Raw genomic sequence first — 18808 nt, 5'->3', positions numbered from 1 at the left:
GGTAGCAGTTATTTCGGCGGGAGGTGAAGCCGTGTGCTGAAGGTTACACAGGAAGCCGATCCCTCCAGCTCTCCCGTTTCTGTTTAAAGTTATGAGCAACGGTCACAAGAGCATTGCTAGCCGTCCCTGCTGCCTGGTACTGAGCCTTGCACCACACGGGTGACTTCCAAACATCTCATTGCAATCATGGAGTACGGCGCCTCCCCTCCCTCCAGGGAGTCCTGCGGGGGACTGCCCAGCTGAGCCAGGGCGCCCAGGGGGAGCCTGCTCTGATGCGGAAACCAGTCAGAGGAGACGAGGAGGGCAGAGAGGGGCACGCCTCGGCCCTTACACAAACAGGCAGGTGCAGACACCGACAAGGCTGGGGACAGGCAGGATCTCCCGCTGACGACCTCAAACCAAAGGTCAACCCGAGAGAATGATTCTTGAGATACTTCCACCAAGGGTCACTTGTTTCATCGCGAAGGACCCAAGGTTAGGAATAAAGGACCTCCGCTTTAGGAAATTATATGGTTGGAACTCTGTGAGTTCTAATTAGATGGACATCCCAGATGCCAGCAGAGCCCATGCTATTCATTTACTCTCAGTTTCATGAAAAACGGTTTTTTGTTTGGGATGTGGTTTTTAAAAGCAATTTACCTTCAGGCTTAGCTAAAAAATGAAATATATAGGGCGGGCGTTGTGGCTCAGTGGGTTACGCAGCTTCTTGGGACATCCACTTCCCATGTCAGAGCGCCTGGGGCTAAGTCCCACCTCGGTTTCCCAGGCAGCTGCCTGCTAACATGCATCATGGGAGAGAGCAAGCGAAGGCTCAAGTGCTTGGGCTTCTGCCACCCACAGGGGAGACCCGGATAGAGTTCCTGGTTCCTTGACGCCAGCCTGGCCCAGCCCTGGCTGTTGTGGGCATTTAGGGAGTGAATTAGCAGAGGGGAACTCTCTCTCTCTCTCGCTGTAACTCTCTCTATTTCTCTCTGTTTTTCAAATACATAGAAATAAATAAGCTTTAAAAAAGAATGGAATATGTGAGAAAAGAATTTTCCAACTTTTTTTGACTCAGTGATCAAAAAAGAAAAATAATTTTATAAGTATATGGCTACTTGATAACAAAATAATTGATCTAGGAAACTTGAAATTTCACATATAAGTGCTAAATGCAATTAAGAATTTCATACATAATTTTCAAAACATGCCCTGGTGGTGGCTATTAACACAATAGAATCCTCCTGCTGTGCACTGTCTAGGCCCCACGTTAACTACTGCTGCAAGGTTGCTCTAGAGCTACAAAGAGGAACATTCTATTTGTAGAGGCACAAAAGCAGGTCACACAACGTCTTATAAGTGGACTTGAACTACAGGATATTAGAAATAGACAGGAGCAGCAGAAATAAAGCATGACTCAACTAACTCTCCTACCGCCGTCAGAACAAACGTTTCCAGGGAACCGAAGCCAAGAAAATAGAAATCCATACACAGAAAGGCCAAGTCCATCAGGCGCATCTATGAAGTCAACACAAATGACCAAACAAAACGCTCAAAACCAAACAAAACCCAAAAGCCCACCTGCTTTGCGGGAGACAGTGAGAAGAACGTTCACCTCTGCTGACCACAGAAATCCCAGTCTCCAGCTGATTTGAAAATTCCTAAATCTCCAGAAGTTATGGGACACGAATATCTCAAAACACAATAGCTTTGATCTCACAGGTCAAGGCCACAGTAGCCTGAGTAGTAATTGTTGAGAAAGGGGACATCAGCTACATTCATTTTTAATAAACGATTCTCTCGCAGTCAGATTTGACACACAGCTCACTCTTACGAAAGCACAATAAGACTGGGTTGAATTATCTTTCAATCCAAGAATTTTTATTATGGAGAGAAAGCTTGGGTACCACTCCTTTTCTTTATCTCCATTCTTGCTAATATACAAGGTGCTGGATTTAGCTTCTTTCATTCTTATCACTTTACATCTTTTCTTCCTTTTAGAAAAAAACAATTAGATCTCAAAAGGCTACAGGGTAAGTGTTGGTGGTAAATTCCCCTGGGTAAAAAAATTGTAGTCCCTTGAGCCCAGACTGCCAACCTGGAGAACAACAGGCCACCTTCTGGCTGCTCTGACAAACCGTGCGCACCTAAACCAGAATCTAAAACATACCACCGTCCTCGTCAGCAGTTGTGTTATAAACAATCTGGATTTCACCATCCATCTCCCAAACACCGTAGGTGCATGCGCTGTACCACACCACCATTTCTTCTCCTTTGATACAATGTCTGATAGAGAGCAAGTTCACGTGAACGAAGTCTGAACTTGGAGTCTCAGCCGAGTGTGAGCTTCTGGTCTCCAGGAGATGGGTCACAGTGTTCGGTGCCAGGGTAAGTGCACGGCTGCTAACACTGGACTGGGCAGGTGCCAGCCTGGTTTTCCACTTTCTACCTCTGGGACTCTACGCACGTTATCTAAATCTTGTATCTCAGTTTTGTTATCTGTAAAATGGCAACGGTATCGATAACTACTGTATGGAAGCGTCGTGGGGATTAAATTCCTAAAGGTATTTACGACAGAGCCACTGTTAACATAAACTCTCAGTAAAAGTTGACAATTATTATCAGCAGTTACAATGACCTTGAGGCTGTCGCTTAACCTCCAGGAGCTTCTGTTTCATCTTCTGGACGAGAACAGATCACAATCTCCCACGGTCTTTAGGGAGCTGGGATAAGCTCAAATAACAACATATGCAGAAGCTATTTTTAAAGCCTAGTCGAGGATTAGACAACTCTTTCAACCAAGTAGAATTAGTTTCTTTCTGCTCTGTGTACCCACAATACTTAAAACGCACACACACACATGCAGACACGTGCACCCACCTCTATGGCGCTTAGAACAGCATAGCAAAAAGATCTGCTTACCTGTCCGTGTGCCCTTGACAGTGCATCTCCGAGTCACCTCTGCATCCTCAGCACGTTGGACATACCTGGCACAGGACAGGCGCTCCGTAAATATTTGTTTAAATGAACATTATGCAAACAGTTGAGCAGGAATGCTCAGGCCCTGGCCAGGAAGCGTGGATTATCCCTTTTTGCCAAGTGTCCTCAGTAAAGCACCCAGAAATGTGCTTGTCTTCCTTCAGGCGCAATCTACTGAGAGTCTGTCATTTCAGATGCGGGCAATCGCGTGGGGTTGCATTTGCTCATTCCTCTCACTTTGTAAATACTTACTGAGCACCCAGGGGGAGCCAGGTCCTAACCCGAGCTCCATCTTTTGCACCACAAGGGGCAAATGTCTAGACTGATTTACCCCTTGCAAACTAGGAGAAGGGACGTACTGGCCAAAGAATCGTCTACCCCTTGAGATAATAAACTCCTTGGTTTGATTGCTCCATTAGAGTGATAGACTCTCGGCGTGGAAAAGAGTCGCTTTCTAGAAATAAAGAATAATTACAGATTAACAATGACAGCCAGGGATCCGACTGCCTGCATTCAAATCCCAGCTCAGCCTTGCACCAGGGTGTAAGACTTTGGATGGGTTACCTCGTCCTTCTAAGTCCCATCCCTCTCCTCTCTAAAGTGCAGCTGTAGTCGGATGGATGTGAACATTAGAAATGCCAGTCATCTACTCCAGGGCTCTCCACATGGCAAGCACTCCATGTGTGCTTGCTGCTAGAATTCAGCCTACTTCCCCTCACTCCCTCATCCCTGTGTGTGAACTTCTGTCACAGAGAGACTTAGCAAACCGGAGAACAGCCACAGCACCAGAACCAGCGAATCTGCTACCTCCAGTGGTTGTCCACTTGGTTGCTAGGCAAATCTAGCTGCTGATACATTCCAGTTGGCTCAGATAAACACGCCTCCCCCTCTCCTCCCAGACCCCAGTCTGTCATTCAGGTCCCTCCTCTGTAGGATCGGCTCCTGAACTTCAAAAGGAAGCTACACATGCTGGTTCTCACTCTCCCCCTCACACACCCACACACAACCTTAGGTCCTTTTGTTGTCTCTGAATCACACAATTTACCAGGTCCCTTATCATCCTTGTCACTCTTGTGTTTATCAGCGTCTCTGAAGGTCTGACTCCCAGAATTCCAGAGAACAAATGTGGCCTGACCACCAGCGAGAACTAGACAACCAGTCCCCTTCTAGAACGCGGTATTTCTATTAATACAACAAAAGACTGGTTTTTTTTTTTTTTTTTTTTTTTTTTTTGAAGCTGCATCACACTGGGTTGACTCATCCTCTCCTTACAATCAACAGGAGACTCTAAATCTTCCTGACGTGCAGAGTTGTAAGCCATCCCGCCTCCGCCCTGTGCTTGTGTAATTGAATTTTGGGATCTCTGTGTACTTTATATGTGTACCCATTAAACTTTATATTGTTAGATATGATTCATTACTGCATTTTGTCGAGGTTTTGGAGGAGGGAGTGCCGAGTGCGTCTTCCAACCTACTTGCAATCCTTGCCAGCTGTGTGTCCTCTGTAAATGTGTTCCGCACGCCCACCAGTGCCAACATCTTAGCCGTCCACTGAAGTGTTGAGCAGGACAGGGCTCAAACCAGACTCCGCGCCGGATCCCCTGAGACCTGGTGGGCATCGGCCTCTGTGAAAACAAACAGGGACAAGCCATTTGGCAGAGGTTGGGCTGCTGCTCCGGTCACCCGCAACCTAGGTCACAGTGCCTGGTTCAAATCCTGACTCCTCTGCTTTCCATCCAGCGTCCCGCTAATGGGCATCCTTGGGAGAAAGCAGTGTTGGATCAAGTCTCTGGGTCCCTGCCACCCACATAGGAGAGACCTGGATGGAGTTCTGGGCTCTGGACACTGGCCCGGCCCAGCCCTGCCTGTGGAGGGCATTTGAGGGTACAAGATATTTCTCTCTGTCATTCTGCCTTTTTAAATAAAATTAAAAATAAATAAAGTTTTAGAATTTTAAAACAGCAGCTTTAAAAGACATCATTCTGAGGACTGGCACTGTGGCACAGTGGATAATGCTGTTGCCTGCATTGCCAGTGTCCCGTATCCGGGACAAGTTCAAGTCCCAGCTGCTCCGACACAGATCCAGCGTCCTGCTCATGGAACCTGGGGAAGCAGCAGAAGATGGCCCAAGTGCTTGGGCCCCTGCCACTCACGGCAGAGACCTGAATGGAGTTACAGGCTCCTGGCCTTGGCTTGGCTCAGCTCTGGCTATTGGTCTTTCTCTCTCTCTCTCTCTTCCCCCCCTGCTACCTGTTATTCTGCCTTTTAAATAAGTAAAAATAAATCTTAAAAAAATGCATCTGGAGAGGGTGTTGTGGCACAGCAGGCTGAGCTGCCACTTGTGTCGGCAGCCCATATAAGAGCTCCAGTTCCAGCAGATCTGCTCTGGTCCAGATTTCTGCTAATGGGTCTGGGAATGGACAGATATGGCCCAAGGACTGCACTCCTGCCACCTGCACCGGACACTTCAGTCAAGTTCCTGGCTCCTGGCATTGGCCTGGCCCATTCCTGGCTGTAAAGCCATTTGAGGAATGAACCAACAGAAGAAAAATCTCTCTCTCTCCCCCACTCTGTCATTAAATAAATAAATAAAATAAAGACATCATTCATTCAATCAAATTATTTTAAAGATTTATTTATTTATTTGAAAGTCAGAGTTGGGGGGGCAGACACTGCGAGAGAGAAAAAGAGAAAGAGAGAGAGAGATCTTCCATCTGCTGGTTCACTCCCTAGATGACTGCAATGGCCAGGGCTGAGCCAGGCCGAAGCCAGGAGCCGTAAGTTTTTTTAGGTCTCCCACATGAGTGGCAGGGGCCCGCCCACCTGGGCCATCCTCTACTGCTTTTCTCAGGCCATTAGCAGGGAGCTGGATCGGAAGTGGAGAAGCAGGGGCCAGCACTGTATTGTAGCCAGTAAAAGCGACTGCTCTGAAATGCTGGCATCCCATATGGGCACTGGCTCATGTCCTGGCTGCTCCACTTCCCATCCAGCTCCCTGATAATGGCCTGAGAAAGCAGCGGAAGGTGGCGCAGGTGGGTGGGCCCCTGCCACTCATGTGGGAGACCTAAAGAAATCCTGACTCCTGGCTCTGGCCTGGTCCAGCTCCGACTGTTGCAGCCATGTGGGGGATTGAACCAGCAGATGGAAGATCTCTCTCTCTCTTCCTCTCTCTCTTTAACTCTGACTTTCAAATAAATAAATAAGTCTAAAAAAAAAGAAAGAAAGAAAGAAAGAAAGAGCCACCAGGACTCGAACTGGCGTCCATGTGGGATGTCGGAGTCATAGGAGGCAGGTTTTACCCACCACGCCAATATGCCAACCCCAATCACCAAATATTTATTGAGTGTCTTCCATGTACCAGTTACCGTTCCGTGTGCCAAGCATACAAGTACAGCGCCGACCAAAACGAGCACCCTGCCCTCAGGAAGCTTACAGTCTCCCAGAGGAATCAGACAATGAACACGGAGAAAGGGAGCAGATGACACTAAGTGTTACGAAAAGCAAAAGGTGAGAGACAAAGGAAGTGCGAGTGGGGGATGAACGCGAGGGCTGTGTGCCGGCCGCGGGGCTCAGGCAGGGCTGCGGGGAAGCCGGACTGCTCTGCTCACGTCCTGCAGTCTCCCTGTGCACCTGACCCGAAGAGGTGTACCCAAGAGCACAGCCAGTCTTCCTGCTTTCTCAGAGCCCCCCTTCTCTCTCTCTCTCTCTCTCTCTCTCTCTCTCTCTCTCTCTTTTTGACAGGCAGAGTGGACAGTGAGAGAGAGAGACAGAGAGAAAGGTCTTCCTTTGCTGTTGGTTCACCCTCCAATGGCCGCTGCGGCCAGCGCGCTGCAGCTGGCGCACTGCGCTGATCCGATGGCAGGAGCCAGGTATTCTCCTGGTCTCCCATGGGGTGCAGGGCCCAAGCACTTGGGCCATCCTCCACTGCACTCCCTGGCCACAGCAGAGAGCTGGCCTGGAAGAGGGGCAACCGGGACAGAATCCGGCGCCCCGACCGGGACTAGAACCCGGTGTGCCGGCGCCGCAAGGTGGAGGATTAGCCTAGTGAGCCGCAGCGCCGGCATAGAGCCCCCCTTTCTCTATGTGGGATCATACGAAAGAAAAAAAAAATCAGTAGAACAATAAGGAAGAATTTGATTAGTTGTGAAGCAAAAAAGAAAACTCTGAAAGGCATAAATCCTAAGGAGACTTTGTAATGTTTCTTTACGTGCATAAGATACTCACAGATTCTGATAACAACGAGTCGCACCCTAGTAACATCTTGCGACAAAGATCCACAGAGGAAAATTTTAAGATGATTGCAGCATATGGCAACGAAATAATAGAGGAAAGAATTGAAAAGCTGGGCCTGGTGCAGTAGCACAGTGGGTTAAGGTGATGCCGCAATCCCATCATCCCACATGAGTGGCACTGAGTCCTAGCTGCTCCACTTCTGATCCAGCTTCCTACTAATGTGCCTGGGAAAGCAGCAGAAGATGGCCCAAGTATTTGGGTCCTTGCCACCTATGCTGAAGACCTGGATGGAGCTCTAGGCTCCTGGCTTCGGCCTGGCCCAGCTCCAGCCTTTGCGGCCCCTTGGGCAATGAACCAGTAAATGGGAGATCTGATTCTCTCTCTCTCTCTCTCTCTCTCTCAGTCACTCTATCTTTCAAATAGATAAATCTTGGAAAGAAAAAAAAAGGAATGAAAATCTAACATGTACCTAATTCCAATCCCCGTGTTGGCAAGCTTGGAGTAGGTTATGAGTCCAGAGGTTTACAGAGAAACAGGAGGAGGGAAGGCGTGGGTCACCCCGAAACCCGGCTCAGAAAGTCGGATACTGAACTCTGGAAAAGGAGCCCGAAGAGGAGAGAGTGGAAATCCACCTCTCTCCATCATCCTCTGCCCATGATTCTAAGTGTTGATAAATTCTTCTACATAATTTCCTCAAACCCCTCTGAAATTACAGGATTACAGGGTCCTGCCAAAGCTTTTCTCAGTAAAACACGAATCGCATCCTGTAATTAAAGATGCCCTTTATGTCCTCACAATGATACTTCTGATGTTAACATCTGTTCATTCACTGAGCATCCATTGTGTACCCAATACTTGGTTGGCAATGAAAGGTTAACATCATGCGTATGGCCCCTGCTGACTGGGACCTCACAGCAGAGGGCTGTGAGAAATAGGAAAGCCAGCTCTGAGAAAGCAGTGTGTCACGGAGAGAAGAGTTCTGAGAAGTCGAAGAGGGAGACTTGGAAGTTAGTGGCTTCAGTGATGGGAGTCAAACAAGGAGTAGGTGGCTTTGGGTGCAGCAGTAAAGGTTAAGCGTCCACTTGGGACGCCCACAGCTCATACTGGCAGAGTCCTGCTCTCTTTCCAATCCCAGCTAATGCACACCCCAGGAGACAGCAGGTGGTGACTCAAGTTCTTGGTCCCTGCCACCCATGTGGGAGACCTGGGCTGAGTTCTGTACTCTCGGTTATGGTCTGGCCCAGCCCTGGCTATTGTGGGTATTGGGGGAGTGAACCAGCAGATCAAAGATCTGTCCCTGTCTGTCTCTCTGACTCTTTCTCTGCCTTTCAAATAAAATGAAAATACATAACAAAAATAAGAGGAGGCACGGTTGTTTAGGGTGGAGGGCATAGCATCGCAGGTTTTGGAAGTATCAGGTTATTATGTCTGCTGAATATTTAAACACTGAAAGTAAAACTAAGGCAGAGGGTCCTAGCCAGGGTGGTCAGAGATGACCACTAGAAGTCTGCAAGACCAAATGATGCAGAAATCTATACTCCATGCTCCAGAGGAGACAGAAGCAATGGAAAATCGCAACTGATTAAATGCCGGAGGTTTGAAGAAGAACAAGTCATGACTCAGGATCTGATAGACAGCTTGGAAGATCAGGTGGGCAGTGACGTCACTCACCAAGACAACACAAACATGAATACAACACTGAAGACAGTGCAGGCAGAAGGTGACGCGTTCAGCCTGGGACTGGTTTGTTTTGTGCGGCGGGGGAGCTCAGTGGTAGAGGGGGACACAGGTTTAGGAGTCACTGGTACGTGCCAGGCAAGAACAGAAGTGACAGGGATGGATGGCACCCTGGGAGAGAGGGTCAGGAAGAGAAAAGGGGCTGGGGAGACAGAGGTAAACAACCAAGCTTCCCCCAGGACCCCTGACAGAGTGCGAAGGAGCAGCCAGGGAGCTGGGAGAGACAGACGCATGGCCGGGCAATGGAAAAGCACTTTCCCCTAGACGGTCTCAACAACATCAAGTGCTCTCAAGAGAACAGGCAGAAAAAAGGCAGAGAGACACCCACAGGGTGAGCACCAAGGAGGTGCTGGGCCAGTCTGGCAAGGAGCAGGCTCTGTGGAGTCAGAAGGCAGCTCAGGGGCAGGCTGTGGTGCAACGGACTAAGTTGCCACACAGCATTCTGGTGTTGCATACCCAAGTGCTGGTTCGAGTCCCAGCTGCTCTGCTTCAGATCCAGCTCCCTGCTAGTGCGCTTAGGAAAACAGTGGAAGATGGCGCAAGTGCTTGGGCCCCTGCCCTCTACATGGGAGATTCAGATGGAGTTCCTGGCTCCTGGATTTGGCCTAATATAGCCTAGGCTATTGGGAGTGAACCAGTGGGTGGAAGACTTCTGTCTCTTTCGCTCTCTCTCACCTCCCTTCAAATAATAAGTCAATCTTAAAAAAAAAAAAAAAAGTCAAATCACAGTGAAGTGAGGAGTAAGCAGAACCAGGGAATGTTGGATAGCTATTTAAAAAAGTTTGGAGGCCGGCGCTGTGGTGTAGTGGGTAAAGCCACTGCCTGCAGTGCTGGCATCCCATATGGGCACCGGTCGCAGTCCCGGCTGCTCCTCTTCCAATCCAGATCTCGGCTATGGCCTGGGAACGCAGCAGAAGATGGCCCAAGTCCTTGGGCACCTGCACCCGCATGGGAGACCCAGAAGAAGCTCCTGGCTCCAGGCTGGCCCAGCCCCAGCCTTTGTTGCTATTTGGGGAGTAAACCAGTAGATGGAAGTCCTCTCTCTCTCTCTCCCTCTGTCTATAGCTCTGCCTTTCAAATAAATAAATAAATCTTAAAAATAAGAAAGTTTGCCCTAAAAATGGAAGACTGGGCATGTGGCTGGCACAGCAGTTAAGGTACTGCCTGAAGGCCAGCGCCGCGGCTCACTAGGCTAATCCTCCGCCTAGCGGCGCCGGCACACCAGGTTCTAGTCCCGGTCGGGGCGCCGGATTCTGTCCTGGTTGCCCCTCTTCCAGGCCAGCTCTCTGCTGTGGCCAGGGAGTGCAGTGGAGGATGGCCCAGGTGCTTGGGCCCTGCACCCCATGGGAGACCAGGAAAAGCACCTGGCTCCTGGCTCCTGCCATCGGATCAGCGCGGTGCGCCGGCCGCAGCGCGCCGGCCGCGGCGGCCATTGGAGGGTGAACCAACGGCAAAAGGAAGACCTTTCTCTCTGTCTCTCTCTCTCTGTCCACTCTGCCTGTCAAAAAATAAAAAAATAAAAAAAAAGGCACTGCCTGAAATACACACATCCCATCCTGGAGTGCCTGGGTCTGAGTCCTGGCTCAGCTCTCAGGTTCCGGCTAATGCACACCCTAGGAGATAGCAGTAGATGCTTCAAGTCCTTGTGACCCTGCCACCCATGTGGGAGACCCAGATGGAGTTCTAGGCTCCTGACATTGGTCTGGTAGGCTATTGCAGGTATCTGGGGAGTCAACCAGTAGATGGACGATCTCTCGCTCTCAATCTCACTCTGCCTTTCAACCAAATAAATAGAAATGGACCTGAAAGACATAATCCCTAGTTTTCTTCCTGAGGGTAAGGAAGCAGCGTCCCCCCAGCCCCACCACCATATTGCAGGATCTTCAGAACCGCTTACCACCTCTCCATGAGCCCAGCTGCCTCCATGGCAACGCTCCTGCTAGTCATGGCCCATGTTCAGGACAGTGGCACAACAATTTGTGCTGCACTTGGCTAAAGCCATGGAGTAAGCCAGATACTCCCTTTTTATTCTCTGTGTAGGTCACTAAGGTCCACACAAGCTACGAGGACCAAGGCCCACTGTGATACAAGAATGTATATCTGGCTCTCTGAGCACCCCCCCCCCCCAACAAGCGACCTGCAGAGGGACAAACATGGTCAGACACAGTTATCACGCTGTCAGTATCACTCGTCTGTGGTCATGGCGCACGTACCGGGAGCCATCAGAGGGAGAGGAGAGGAATTTGTTCACCTTGGAGCCTGGAGCAGGCAGCTGGCCCCACAGCTGGCCAGGCAGCTATCCAAGCAGGGGGCCTCTGTGACAGCAAAATCCAGAAACCAAAATAAATGGGTCAGGTGGGAAACAGATGACCACCACCACAAGCAATGCCGAAGGTCGGTGCTAGGAAGTGAAGGAGCGCCAAGACATAATGGATGGGCACTGCGAGGGGTCTGGACAAGGTCTGGACACTGCTCCTGCAGTGCAAGAGGAGGGAGCAAAGCACCGCAAGTGGGCGGAGCTTACTGAGCACCCACAGGGGCCGGACACAATCATGCCACACAGATGGGAACCGCAGCAGCAGCCAGCTCTCTGTGACCCGCGGTCCTCAGGGCATCGTTCCAATTCTCAAGCCTTCATGATACGCAATGCAGTTTCCAACAACAATTTCCAAAACCTTATTTCCCCAGCTCCCCTCTCCTGCCAGCAGAATCCTGCATTCCAAGAAGCAGGAAAGCTCTGGAGCTGCTCATGGGTGCCATAGGCACAGGTGGGAATCAACCTGGACAGGTGACAGTAACAGCTATCCCCATGCTAGGAACCAGGAGCGCACAGAAAGAGTTGACGCCACCCAGCTCGCTCCGAATCAACAAGCAAACTGGCAGCATGGCTCAATAATGGAAGCGTCTTCCCCAAGTTGTATTCATCCCAGGTACCTGGGTTTCTGAAGGGCACACTAAGGTCTTCAGTGCTGCCAGTGTGTGACTGGGGCACAGGGAGGCGATAAAGAACACAGTAAAGTTCAGGTAGAACTATACACGATATTTTTGCCTTATGCACAGACAGGCTAAGCTGTACACACTGAGTTTTCAGTTGAAGATTTTTTGGTTTTCATTTGACTCAAGTCAGTAATCATTTCCTTGCTAGATATTGCTCAAAGCAGAGTTCCCATTTAATTCTCATTTAACGGGGCTGCAAAGGAAAACCAAATAATAACACCTCATTTGTGTATCATGCTTGTCTATCAAACAAGACATCAGAACCCATTTAGATGATCTAATTTACAGTAGCAACACTTTTACAATGTAAATACTAGTAAGGGCTATTATCATTTTACAAAGTATGCATGAAAGGAACTGAGGGCTGTGGGAATGAAATGACTGGTTCAATGTAACTTCCATTCTACACGTGTCATAGATGATTTATTTTACTTTTTTTTAAACAACGAAACCATGCTTTATATAAACATATTCACTATGAGGTGCTTTGCCCTTACCTTTTCAAATGAAAAATACCTTGCATAAAAGAAGTAACAAAGACAAAAATGTTCATGTGTGCCACAGATCAACTCTGTCTCACAAATCTAGCTTGAAACCCATCCATTCCTGCTACCCAACTCTGCTTTTCATCAGCACAATTCTCATAACCTTGTGCCCCACACAGGTGCCAGTCACTGGGGTAGACCCCTCTTCTCTCTAGTTGCAATGACCTTGTCATCTCAGCTGGGTTTGGATCCAGTTTATATTTATATCCACAACTTTTGCATATACATATGGAAAGTCATTGATTCTCCTATTGGCTAAAACAGGGTGGATAGCATTCCTCTGATCTTTTCATGTATTCATTCATTCACAGTCAAGCCTTCATGCACCCGTTCAACAAACACTGAGTGTGTGCCCCAGGTGTACTAGCACTATGGACACAAATTGTTCTAAGACAAAATCTAAGACTTCAAGAAACTCGCAGCTCAAGGAGCGCAGCAGAGAGCAAACACTTGCCACTCATTCCGGCAACCGTGGAGAACACCAAGACACAAAAACAGTTTGCAAAGCCCAGAGGTGGGATGTAGCTCCATCTGAGTAGAAGTGAAAAGCTTCCCAGAGCCGCTCACACCCGAAAGAGGAGGGCATGGTGACCCTCGCACGGGGCCAGCACTGGCAAAGGCACAAGCAAAGAAGAGTACTGCTGCATTTGGAATACTGCAGGAAACACAATGGGCTGGGAGGTTCTTCAGTTACTCCATGGTGGCTCCATTTCACAGCCCAGGCCCTGCGTATCCCCATAAATGACTCTGTAAAGGGAAATGTACCACCCTCTGTCAGCAAAACACATTCTGTACGGGATCTGCACCCAAGTGCTCTCTGAAACGTGGCCTATCTGAGGACTATCACATAGGGAACGGCACAAAGTCAAGGCCTGGGACTGGGCATTTAGCCTAGAGGTTGAGACATACCTGCATCCCACACTGGGCAACCCGGGCTCCAACCTGGCTCCAGTTCCTGACTCCAGCTTCCTGCTAATGCAGTGACAGTGGTGATAACTCAAGTAATTGGGTCCCTCTTACCCATGTGGGAGACCTTGGCTGTGTTTCCAGATACTGGCTTCAGCCCCAGCCCCAGCCCCAGCTGCTGCAGGCATCTGGGGAGTAAACCAGCAGAATGGAACTTGCTCTCTCTCTCTCTCTCTCTCTCTGTGTGTGTGTGTGTGTCTGTCTGTCTGTCTGTCTGCCTCTCTGCTTCTCAAGTAAAAACTAAAACTTCTTTAATAATGAAGAAACTCAAATATTTTTTTATTTGAGAAGCAAAGGTCAACCCAAGGCCTGTATTCCATTGTTCCTTACTGTTGGACTCAGAGATAAGAGGAAAGAAAAACCTATGGAGCCATCAAATCCAGGGGCCCACTCAGCCCGTCTCCATTGTCATCTCAATCTAAAAAGTTTAATACAGAAATATTTCGAAATGCATAATTTCAGACATGCATGCAGGATGGACCAGATTTTTTCCCATTTACCTCTTCCCAACTGTTCAGACTTGGTGCCGCTCAGCCCCCCCAAAAATGAGGGCCAGCCTCATGGGCTTCTCATCTGCAACCCCGCATACCATCAAGAGGTTTTTGGAGATAGTCTGGGACATTCTGCACCCAAGTCCCTGCAGGGCCAGCTCTCGGTCACAGCACTCTCTGATAAGTCCTAACTGAGCTGTGCGTGGAAGTAATGAGACCCAAGGACAACAGGGCTCAGGCCAAGCCCCTCTCTGGACTAACCACACTGTTCATCCATCATGCCCTGATTCCCTTGGCAATTTGTTTTAGACTTATTGTATTTGTTTGAAAGGCAGAATTACGCACACACACACAGACACACACAGAATGAGAGAGAGAGAGAGATCTTCCATCCATTTGTTTCCCCAAATGGCCATATCGCTAGGGCTGTGCCAGGCATAAGCCAGGAGCCCAGAGCTTCTTCCAGGTCTCCCACTTGAGTACAGGGGCCCAAGCACTTGGGCCATCTTCCACTGCTTTCCCAGGCCATAAGCAGAGAGCTGGATCTGAACTAGAGCAGCCGGGACTCAAACCAGTGCAAATGCAGGATGCCGGCATTGCAGGTGGTAGCTTAACCCATTGTGCCACAATGCAATCCCCTCCCTTGGAACTTAACAAAAGCTTTGCACATTCTTGTTGCTTAGTTCCAGGAGCTCAACATCACTGTTTATCTATTTCGGTTCCAGAGCAATCAAGGAATCCTCTCTAAAACATCACTTCTTTATCCATCTTCACCCAGGCAATGTGCGTCTACTTCCTCATTCCCGTCCATCTCTTAGTGCCAATCCAATCAGCCTTTGTCCCCGTCATGCCACTGACAACCCCCCTGTGACCGTCACTGACTCCTGTGATGCCACACGCAGAGGTCGGCACTCAGTCTGCATCTTGTCTTCCCGGCAGCCTCCTGGCACTGAGGACCACCAGTGCCTCTCCTGCGCTTGGCTTCCAGCACACCCCACTGGTTTTCCTCCCGCTCCATTGTCTGCTCCTTCTCAGTCTCTCTCAGTGGCTCCTTCCTGATCTCTGAATGTTGGAAGTTCCCTCTACAATCGCCCATTCAGTCCATTCCTGTAAATACCACTCCTCTGACACACTCCCTAAACTCCTGGCTTGGGTCTGATGTGGAAGAGGGATTCTTTTCCAAGAGGCACTAAAATTTGAGTTGGGCACCAAGGAGGAGATGAGCTGGCCAAGAGGAGAAGAGTGCTTTTATTGTAAAGGGAATAGCATGAGAAAAGGCACAGAGGTGTGAAAAGAAGAACTGTGTTCAGAGAAAAATCTGGTTTGCCACTAGACATGACCAATGAGCACATTGTAGCTATATCATGAAGAACTGTGATTTATGGCTAAGGAGTTTGGGCTTTCTACTGGAGACAATAAACAATTATCAGGAGAGAAATGTGGTCATTCATATTTTAAAAATAAAAACTAGTGGCAGGATGAAGGCTGAGCTAAGGTAAGGGGCAACTGGAGCCAGGAAAGCCCATTAGAAGACTACTTAGTAGTCTCAAGAAGGCTTAAGGTCTGAATCACCATAGCAGCAGGGGATGCAAAGCAGTGACAAATCCAGGGGGAGATTTACCAGTAGCACTGAGGACACAGTTATTGATTAGGTAGAGGTTTGGGAGTAGGGGAGACTGGTCGAGGTTGAAGTGCAAGAATGTTACCTAGGCAAATATGGCAGGGAGCACAGGAGTGGAGGGGCGATCAGCAGCCTACTCAGCTTGCAGTGACTGTGGGATATCCTAGCCAGGAAGCTGGCAGGGCAGCCAGTCAAAGGAGAGGTTGGGGGTTAAACGTAGAGGTTCCGATATCTCCGGTCAGTGGTAGCTGAGCCCTCACGATGGACAGGGTATCCTGGGGAGGGCACACAGTGAGAAGAGTGCCAGGCACACAGCCCTGAAGAACGCAGGCAGGCAGCTGTAAGAGGAGCCAAAGAGGAGCCTGGGACGAGGACAGGTCTGCAGGTGACAGGAGGAGCCAACAGTCACGTTTCCCCCGGGATAGGATGAGGGCGGTCTGAGGATGTGTTCAGCTCAGTTTCTAGGGGCTGGGAGCCACCATGCAACAGGCTGGGTAAAGCACACCTGTTGAAGGCTGAGAAGACGGTAGAAGTGGACAAGGTGGAGGGCAGCTTTTACTGGATGAGAGCCTTCTGGACAACAGGTGGCCACGGAGCTTCTGCTCAGATCTCCCTAGTGAGCTTACAACCCCACAAGACAACCACTGCACAGCTGTCTGCACAGTAACAGACAATTCCGTTCAACACCCACTTGTTGAAGGCTTGCTATGTATAAAGAAAGCATCAGGCTTGGCATGCTGGTGCCAGAGATGTGCAAGCGGCAGCCGTGTTTTAGTTTTTCACTCATTGGCCCAAATCTGCCTCCTGCCCACCTCAGCACTCTGTTCTCAGGAGCCTCACACAGTGAAAGGATGTCTTGCATGTAGCAGCCCTTCAGCTAACTGAAGGTAGGTTCCCACCACTTCTGGGGTTTTCTGTTGCCATGAAATAATCCACTCTTGCAAGCATGTGTGTGTGTACATGCTTGGGTTTTCTTTCCAGCTGGCTGCTCTCCCCTGGCTATCCACAGCCTAGGCTGTCAAAGTCCCTTTCACAATGTGACACTCAGAAGGAATTGCAATTCTCCCCCAGTGCCCCAGCAGGTATAAGCAGTGTACAAACCAATAGATGCATTCCCTCCCTTTCCTACGACATGCTTCCTCTGCCACCTGAGATGGGATGAATATTCCAACAGCCACACTGCTCTCAACTCAGGGTCCTTCATAAGCAACCCAAAGTCTGAGGTCTTTTGCACTTGAAATGCTAAGTTGGGTCTCCCAAATCCTGTATTTATGCAGTTGACAGTTGACTTTTTTAACGCTAATTGCAGCATTTTGCATTTTTCCCCACTAAATACCATATTCTTACATTTGGTTTTTGTTAGCTAAAGTAAAAAAGAGCAAAGTCTTAGGAGTCCAACAAATCTAAATTTCAGTTCTGGTTTTGTTACGTAGCCCAGTAATCCTGAACACCCCCATGATCTTTGGCTCTCAACTCACTTATCAGTGAAAATTGGGATAATCCTCTCTACATTGCAAAGTGACCCCTAGGCTGAAGGGAGAGCAGTGTTGGTTTTCTTGCCTTCCTTTCTTTTAGTCTCTCAGCATTCTATCCAAAGCAAAAGGACTCCTTTTGAGTCATTACTCCAGATTAACACATCTTTCTTTTAGTAGAAAGAAAAAATAGGTTGCACACGACAGGAGCCAAGGATGGAAAGAAGACGCATTAGTATATTAGTTAAGCTTATGGTTCTGAAACCAGATTCTTTGTGACTGAATCCCGCTCTCCTGCCTGTTAGCCATCTACTCAGAAGCAAGCTCATAACCCACTGGAGCCTTGATCCACACGACTGTGAAACGTGGACGATAACTATCCTGTTTCTTCAGCTTCATTCTCTGAGATGGAGAGAGGGACGGCACGCACCTCTACACAGAAGCTTGTGCATAGGAAACACGTGGTGTAATTGTTACCACTGGGATATCTCCAGGCAAACTATCCCCCAATCAATTCACACTTCTATGTATAATCATTTCATCTCCTAATCCTACTGCATCACATTGTCCCATGTCCCATAACAGGGTCCACCAAGTTCCCACCATATGACAAAAATGCCTTTAATCTTCTGACCTAGGAACTTTATGGACAATAAAACTAAACTAGCGGGGTTGGCACTGTGGCATAGCGGGCAAACCTGCCACCTGCAGTGCTGGCATCCCATATGGGTGCCGGTTCAAGTCCCAGTTGCTCCATTTCCAAGTCAGCTCTCTGCTGTGGCCTGGGAAGGCAGTAGGAGATGGCGCCTGCACCCGTGTGGGAGACCTGGAAGAAGCTCCTGGCTCCGGATCGGCTCAGCTCGAGCCGTTGCGGCCATTTGGGGAGTGAACCAATGGAGAGAGACCTCTCTCTCTCTCTCTCTCTCTCTGCCTCTCTGTAGCTCTGCCTTTCAAATACATAAATAAATCTTTAAGAAAAAAAAAAAAAAACTAAACTAGCCTTGGGATCTGGGGCAAATCACCTGTCACCCGTGGCCTCCGGCTTGAGTTCTGTGTAAGGAGAAGAGCAGCGATACCTTGCACAGAGGTCTGGAAGGCGGCCCACCCGACTTAGAGTGGGGAGTGGGGGGGTAAGGACGTGAGCACAGTTGAAAGTATTTAGCCGAAGCGAGTCTGTGCTGATTGTTGTTGACACCAACTTTCTTAAGCAGACTGAGCTTTTCTGACTTCAGGTTCTGGAATCCACCAGCTGTCCCTTGCAAAAATTGGCATGGTTGCCTAACCCCAGGTGTGCAGGAATTCACCCATCCTCTGGGATTGCTCTCCTGCAGTCTGATCTTACCTGGAAGTTCCTTTTGTGTCGCTAGATGTAGTTCGTATGGATCAGAAGAGTGGACTCTCACTTAAACTCGAATCTCATCCAAATTTAAGTTTAAATCACATTTAAATTCACCCTTATCATTCATCTTGGGCTCTCATTTTATTTTGAATTTCTTTTTTATTCTGGTAAGAACATGCATGTCTACGGAGGTAGATTTGGAATATATGGAAATCATAAAGGAGAAAATAAAATCCATTGTCATTCCACCACCAAGATATTATGACTAATTTGTTCTGTGTAGAGTGCAGTCTTTTTTTTTTTTTTTTTTTTTAAGACTAGAATTATTTAGTCATTTGGAATGCAAACAGAGAAAGGGGGGAAGAGAGAGCGAGCGAGAGGTCTTCCACCACTGGTTCACTTCCTAGATGCCAGGAGCTGGGCCAGTCGGAAGCCAGGAGCCAGGAGCTC

The 18808-nt window shown here is 48.8% G+C and overlaps 1 protein-coding gene across 4 annotated transcripts in view; it reads right to left on the bottom strand.

Moving 5' to 3' along the window:
* Positions 1 to 18808, bottom strand: part of MKLN1 (muskelin 1) — a 365877-nt gene that overhangs the window by 328208 nt on the left and 18861 nt on the right. For 2 of the 4 annotated variants that reach the window (XM_070071316.1, XM_070071318.1), the window contains exons 2-3: positions 4433 to 4582; positions 2902 to 2966 (exon numbers count right to left, since the gene is read on the bottom strand). The exons of 1 other annotated variant lie outside the window; for it this stretch is intronic. The gene's annotated coding sequence lies outside the window, so the exon portion shown is untranslated. The remainder of the gene's footprint in view (positions 1 to 2901; positions 2967 to 4432; positions 4583 to 18808) is intronic. One more of the 4 variants, XM_070071320.1, reaches the window with a different exon arrangement.

Source organism: Oryctolagus cuniculus, chromosome 3 (genome assembly GCF_964237555.1).
Source record: "Oryctolagus cuniculus chromosome 3, mOryCun1.1, whole genome shotgun sequence".
Classification (NCBI taxonomy): Eukaryota; Metazoa; Chordata; class Mammalia; order Lagomorpha; family Leporidae; genus Oryctolagus; species Oryctolagus cuniculus.
Note: the sequence above shows the minus strand (reverse complement) of the source record. Positions and strands in the feature narration are given on the sequence as shown.